The sequence below is a fragment of the Triticum aestivum genome, chromosome 7B, assembly GCF_018294505.1.
Source record: "Triticum aestivum cultivar Chinese Spring chromosome 7B, IWGSC CS RefSeq v2.1, whole genome shotgun sequence".
NCBI lineage: Eukaryota > Viridiplantae > Streptophyta > Magnoliopsida > Poales > Poaceae > Triticum > Triticum aestivum.
This window is the reverse complement of record NC_057813.1, coordinates 585,042,108-585,049,909: the sequence shown is the minus strand read 5'-3', so window position 1 is coordinate 585,049,909 and position 7,802 is coordinate 585,042,108.

The following is a 7,802-nucleotide window of genomic DNA, read 5'->3' as shown; positions in this document are numbered from 1 at the left end:
CTTTTACTAAACATATTATAGAAGTCATGATGAAAGATTTTGAAGAAAAGCTAGAATTGGAGGTTTTAATACCTAGAAAATTATGATGAGTGGTAACCTGCTATTAAATTAAAAATTAAAAATTACGAGTGCAATGCTTTATGTGATTTGGGTGCCAGCGTTTCCACAATACCAAAATCTGTATGTGATGTGCTAGGATTTACCAATATGGATGAATGTTCTCTTAATTTGCACTTAGCGGATTCCACTATTAGGAAACCTTTCGGTAGAATAAATGATGTTCTTATTATTACCAATACAAACTATGTGCCCGTTCATATCATTGTTCTTGATATTGATTGCAATCTATCTTACCCGATAATACTTGGCAGGCCTTTCCTACGAACCATAGGTGCTATTATTGATATGAAAAAGGTTCCATTAAAGAAGTGTGTGGAACACTTACCTAGAAAGATAGTTAAGCCACCATATGAATCTATTATGAGGGCCACCTATGGAGTTAATTTGAAGGATGACAACACTTGAAACTATGCATTATGCATAGCTAGGGGCCTAAGACAATAGTGCTTGTTAGGAGGCAACCCAATAGCTATATTTATTTTTCTTGTTTCATTTCTTTCTTTCTTTTTGGCATGCTCAAAATGATGCTACTATTATGGTTGTGTTTTTGTGTTTAAAATATTGTTTGGGCCAAGTAAAGCCTTTCGGATGATTTGGATGAAAGTTGCTTCGATTATGTGAGAACACAAAAACTTTTGGGCCCAGTAGCAGAATTTTTTAGGTTCACTGGAACACGATAAATCTCTGTTTTTTTACACATGATTGATATACAAATTTTCCATGTTGTCCTAATTTTTCAGAATTTGTGGAGTTTCAGAAGTATGGTCATGTTCAAATCATTACAAATTGTTCTATTTTTGACAGATTATGTTTTCATTGCATTGTTTACTCGTTTTAATGAATCTATGGATTGTATTGGGGGTATAAGGCATGGTGAAGTTAGAATATAATAGGTATTATGCAATAATAAGATTTGAATGGGTTTACAACAGTACGAAAAGTGGTTATTTGCTTATTATACTAATGGATCTCATGAGTTTTCTGTTTAGTTTTGTATGCTGAAGTTATCACGTTTTAAGTGAGATCGCAATGGATGAAGGAATAAGGAGTGGCAAGAGCCTAATCTTGGGGATGGCCGAGGCACCCCAAGGTAATATTCAAGGAGACCCAAGCATCTAAGCTTGGGGATGCCCCAGATGGCATCCCCTCTTTCTTAACCACCGGTAAATTACTTGGAGCTATATTTTTATTCATCACATGATATGAGTTTTGCTTGGAGCATCATGTATTATATGAGTCTTTGATTTGTTTGATTTTTAGTTTGCCACAATCATCTTTGCTGGACACACCTTTTTGAGAGGAACACACATTATTCGTGATTTGTTAGAATACTCTTTGTGCTTCACTTATATCTTTTGAGCTAGGCAGGTGCTCTAGTACTTCACGTATATCTTTTAGAGCACGTCGGTGGTTATATTTTAAAGAAATAGTTGCACTCCCATGCTTCACTTATATCATTTTGAGAGTTGATAATAGTAATGGCAATATGCACAAGTTATGAAATTGGTCCTAATATGATAGGTATTCAAAAGGGATATAAACAAAACTTTCATGTATATCATTGAAACTTATAAGTTTGATTCCTTGTAGTAGTTCTGCGATATGTGGGAGGTACTAGTGAATGATTGTGGTTTAGTAAGTATATTGGTTTTAAGGTTTGTGACTCCCGAAGCATGCACGTGTGGTCTCTCATTATGCTCAGAAGTTGGAGCATGATTTATTATTGACTGTCTTCCTTTGCGTGAAGGTCAGGGGCAGACGATGGTCAACTCCTACCAACCTCACCCCTAGGAGCATGCATAGTAGTACTTTGCTTCGAGGGCTAATAAACCTTTGCAGTAAGTGTGTGTGTGTTCTTTATGACTAATGTGAGTCCATGGATTATACACACTCCCATATTTCCGCAATTTGCTAGCCTCTTCGCTACCGTGCATTGCCCTTTCTCACCTCAAAATGTGGTGCAAACTTCACCGGTGCATCCAAACCCCGTGATATGATAAACTCTATCACACATAAGCCTCCTTATATCTTCCTCAAAACAGCCACCATACCTACCTATTATGGCATTTCCATACCATTCTGAGATATATTTCCATGCAACTTCCACAGTTCCGTTTTTATGACACACATCATCATTGTCATATTGCTTTGCATGATCATATAGCTGACATAGTATTTGTGGCCCAGCCACCGTTCATCATTTTTTATACATGTTATGCCAGATCATTGCACATTCTGGTACATTGCTAGAGGCATTCACATAGAGTCATATTTGGTTCTAGTATTGAGTAGCAATTTTGAGTTGTAAGTAAGTAGAAGTGTGATGATCATCATTATTCATTATAGAGCATTGTCCCAAGTGAGGAAATAATAAAAAAGAGGCCAAAAAGAGCCCATAAGAAAAGAGGCAAAAAAGAGCCCAACAAAAAAAGGAAAAAATTCAGAAGAAAAAAGAAAATAAAAATGAGAGAAAAAGAGAGAAGGGGGCAATGTTACTATCCTTTACACACTTTTGGTTTAACATAGCACCATGTTTTCCATATATTGAGTCTCCTATGCTTTCATTTTCATATAACTCATGGGAATTTTTCACTATAGAACTTGGCTTTTATATTCCAATGGTGGGATTCCTCAAATTCCCGAGGTCTTTGTGAGCAAGCAAGTTGGATGCACACCCTCTTAGTTTTATTTTTGAGCTTTCATACACTTATAGCTCTTATAGTGCATCCATTGCATGGCAATCCCTACTCCTTACATTGACATCAATTGATGGGCATCTCCATAGTCCGTTGATTACCCTCGTTGATGTGAGACTTTCTCATTTGTTTGTCCTCTCCATATAAATCTCTACCACGGTATTCTATTCCACCCATAGTGGTATATCCATGGCTTGCGCTCATGTACGCGAGGGTTGAAAAAGCTGAAGCACGTTAAAAAGTATGAAGCAATTGCTTGGCTAACACCGGGGTAGTGCATGATTTATATTTTGTGTTAATAAGATGGAGTATGACAACGCTATGTGATTTTGTAGGGATAACGTTCTTTAGCATTGATATTTTGAAAGGCATGATTGTTTGTTGGTATGCATGAGTATTCATGTCTTTATGTAAAATTATAGACTATTGCTTTGAATCATTCGGATCTTAATATTCATGCCACAAAAGAAAGATTACATGATGAACAAGTTAGGTAGCATTCCACATCAAAAGTTTTGGTTTTATCATTTACCTACTAGAGGACGAGCAAGAATTAAGCTTGGGGATGCTTGATACGTCTCTGATACGTCTTTAACATATCTATAATTTTTTATTGTTCCATGCTATTATATTATCATTCTTGGATGTTTTAGAATCATTTTTAGCAACTTCATATCATTTTTTGGGACTAACCTATTGACATAGTGCCCAGTGCCAGTTGCTGTTTTTTTGTTTGTTTTTTACTTTACAGAATATCAGTACCAAACAGAGTCCAAACGCAGCAAAACTTTTTGGAGAATTTTTCTAGACCAGAAGACACCTTCTAGGCCAAAGAAGTACCAGAGGGGGGCAACGAGGTGAGCACATCCCACCTGGGTGCACCTGGGGGCACAGGCGCACCCTAGTGGGTTGTGCCCACCTCGACCGCCTCCCGCACCGCCTCTTTGCTCTATAAATACCCTGAAAAATCCAAAAACCCTAGGGGAGTTGGCAAAACACAATTCCAGCCACCGCAAGTTCCAGAACCACCAGATCCAATCTAGACACCATCACAGAGGGCTTCATCATCCTCATTGGTGCCTCTCCGATGATGCGTGAGTAGTTCATTGTAGACCTACGAGTCTGTAGGCAGTAGATAGATGGCTTCTTCTCTCTTTCTGATTCTCAATACAATGGTCTCTTGGAGATCTATTTGATGTAACACTTTTTGTGGTGTGTTTGTTCGGATCCGATGAACTTTTGAGTTTATGATCGGATCTATTTATCCAGGAAAGTTATTTGAGTTTCTTTGATCTCTTATATGCATCATTACTTATAGCCTCGTATTTCTTCTTCGAATCTTTGGTTTAGTTAGGCTGACTAGATCGATTTTTCTTGCCATGGGAAGAGGTGCAATGTGATGAGTTTGATCGTACGGTATTGTTTCCCAGTGACAGAAGGGGTAGCAAGACACATATGTATCGTTGCCATTAAGGATAGCAAGATGGGGGCTATTCCTACGTGAATAGTGTTGGGGTCTATGGTAGGGTGCGTCGACTGCAAATTAAATTTCCTACACGCAGAACAACCAAGAACATGCTACGGGAGATGGATCACAGTTCGTTACCACTAGACGCGCAGTGCTATGCAGCAGAAGAAGAGTTGGGGCAGCGCGTCCACGTGGATCGTCTCCTCCTCGTCCGATCTCCCTCGAACAGTCAGTCGTCTGATCCCACGTACAAGTTCGCCAGAGCGACGCAAGTGCACCGCCTCTAACGATATCCGCGCGTGCAGGAGGAACATTGTGCGGCGGACTGCTAGGTCCGATCACACAATCGATGGCGAGTGGAGGTGGCTATTCGCAACACATGCAAACCCTAGTCGCAGCGCCAAAGCGATCAACCAAATAAGTGCGCTGCACCTCCACCTTATATAGGCATCCGTCGCGGGCTCAACACTTGGGCCTCGCACGGACCCTAAAGCCCAAAGTCTACTCGGTCACGTTCTTAGTCCAGTTCGGGTCACATCCGACCAGTGTCCTATGAACCGACCTCGTAGGTTCCTTCCCTTAATCGTGTGACCCCTTAGGTTCAAGTCGGCTTGGTCGCAGTTCGGATCACCTCCTACCTGCACGGTTGGTAGCGGCCTCTAGCAAGGCGTGCCGACCACCAAGCAGACTATGAAGCTGGTTAGGCGAATCTGTACAACGTGTCACACTTCTGTTCCAGTTGCCACACGATATATGTTGTCGGGCTCAAGGCGAGACTTTCATCCTTGTGCTAGCCCGACCTCTTTCTCGTTCCAGTGATACCGACCACTATCCGGATTATCTCATAATCCTTGTCGCGTGGCCATGCTTATCCTGGTCGGATCACACGAGGGGCCCAGAGTATATCTCTCCTGATCGGAGGGGCAAATCCCATCTTGCTCAACCATGTCTCGCAGCATGGGACTGGACAAACCCGAAACCTACCTTTGTAACTACCCAGTCACGGAGTGGCATTTGGTCGGCCCAAAGCAAGTCTGTCACCATCCCGAGTACATGCGTCAGCTCAGGTCTTAGGACATAGAACGTATGTTGTACTAGAGACTCACAGATGACATATCGCTGCGTCTCATAGTTAGGTCTGTCCGACTCAGACCTTATCTCGACTCGGATCCGACTATGTCGAATGCGACCAGTCCTTTCCAAGTCCATATTATCCGGTTAGCATCCAATGCTCCATGGCTAGTGAGACCAAGCCATCGACCGTGTCATATGCTAGTCTAGTCGGCTGCGCGTCCACACAGCCCTTTTGACTAGGGACCTTTTAGGACGGTCATCATACAATGCATGGTCCCACAAACAAGTCACGTACTTGCTGATACACATCATTGATAATGTCCAAGGACTATCTTTATTCATAAACACATAGGAAATATCATCATACATGATTGCCTCTAGGGCATATCTCCAACAAATAGATCTTGTCTACATCATGTCATCGTTCTTATTGCATTACTCCATTTCTCCGTGAACTTAATACACTAGATGCATGCTGGATAGCGGTCGATGTGTGGAGTAATAGTAGTAGATGCAGGCAGGAATCGGTCTACTAAGCTTGGACGTGATGCCTATTTAATGATCATTGCTTGGATACCGTCATATTTATTTGAGGTTCTATCAATTGCCCAACAGTAATTTGTTTACCCACCATATGCTATTTTCTGGAGAGAAGCCACTAGTGAAATCTACGGCCCCCAGGTCTATTTTCTCATCATATATTTTCATATATATATATATTGCTATTTGCCTTTTTATTTATTAGCATCTTTTATTTTCATATCTATATTACCAAAACCCCGAAAATACCTCGCTGAATTTTATTTGCCTTTATTCTATTTGCATCTACCAATCTATTACCCGAGAGGGATTGACAACCCCTCTTTCGCGTCCGGTTGCAAGTATTTGTTCTTTGTGTGTAGGTACCATTTACATAGTGTTGCTTGGTTCTCCTACTGGTTCGATAACCTTGGTCTTATAAGTGAGGGATCTACCTCCTTAGTTGTACTGCATCATCCCTTACTCTTTGTAGAAAACACTGACGCGGATACAAGACATCAAAAAGGAAGGATCGGTCTCCAACGTATTTATAACTTTTGATCCATGCTATTATAGTATCAATCTTGGATGTTTTATATGCAATAATGCATCATTTTTTTGGACTAACCTATTAACATAGTGCCAAGTGCTAGTTGCTATTTTTTTGCCTATTTTTGGTTTTCCAAGAAATCAGCACCAAATGAAGTCCAAATGCGACGAAACCTTTTGACGATTTTTTCCTGGACATAAGAGACCCTAGAAGCTTCTGGACGAGGGGTAAAGGAGTAGGCCACAAGGCACATGAGCGCGCCCATGTGGCTTGTGGGCCCCGTGTTCCTCCGTTTGACCTAATTCCATCTCTATAAATTCTCTGAAATTGGGAAACCAACAGAGCCACCCAAAATACCTTTTTTGCTACCGCAAGCTTCCTTGTTCTTGTGAGATCCCATCTGGAGGCCTTTTCTGACACCCTACCTGAGGGGGAATCGATCACGCAAGAACAGAAGCTTGCGGCGGCGGAAAAAGTATTTTGGGTGGCTCTATGTTTGTTTCCCGATTTTGGGTGGCAGAAAAAAGTATTTTGGATGTTTACCTGTACCGGCGGAGGCCTCCAGATGGGATCGCGGAAGAACAGAGGCTTGCGGCAGTAGAATAATTGTTTCAGGTCTCGCTATGGTGGTTTCTAGAATTTAGGGAATTTATGGAGTTTGAATTTGGTCGAACGGACATATAAGGGGGCCCACAAGCTCAGGTGGCACCCCCTGGGGTTACCATGTGAGCTTATGGCTCTCTCGTATATCTTCTAGCCTCCTCCCAAAGCTTGTAGGGTCCCTTCTGGTCCAGAAAAAATCACTGTAAAGTTTCATCACGTTTGGACTCTGTTTGGTACTGTTTTTCTATTAAACAATAATAAAGCAAAAAATAAAAGGTGGCACTAGGCGCTAGGTTAATAGTTTAGTTCTCAAAAAAGATATAAAATTGCATATAAGAATGCAAGATTGATAATATAATAGCATGAAACAATCAAAAAATATAGATACGTTGGAGATGTATCAGGCAACAATTATCATAGATAAAATCCTTGAAATCTAAAATAGTGGGTGCAACATTGCCTAGAGTCTTGACCTCTCCAAACCGACTTTTATTTTTTTAGCATCAAGATTATCACCCTTCGAACGTTAAGGACACCTTCTAGCTAAAGTTGACTCTTCACCAGCCCCATTATCATCAACTTTAATATTTCTAACACAATGATTCAATAGTTGTTACACCAATAGTTTTAATATCTTCATCATTATTAGCAAGATAGTGTGACTCAGGTTTAGATACCATTCTATTAACTAGCGTGGTTTTCTTATCTGACATTTTTCCCAAAATACTTCTATTTTGCACAAGTTGTAATTGGAGATTAACCACTTCTTTAT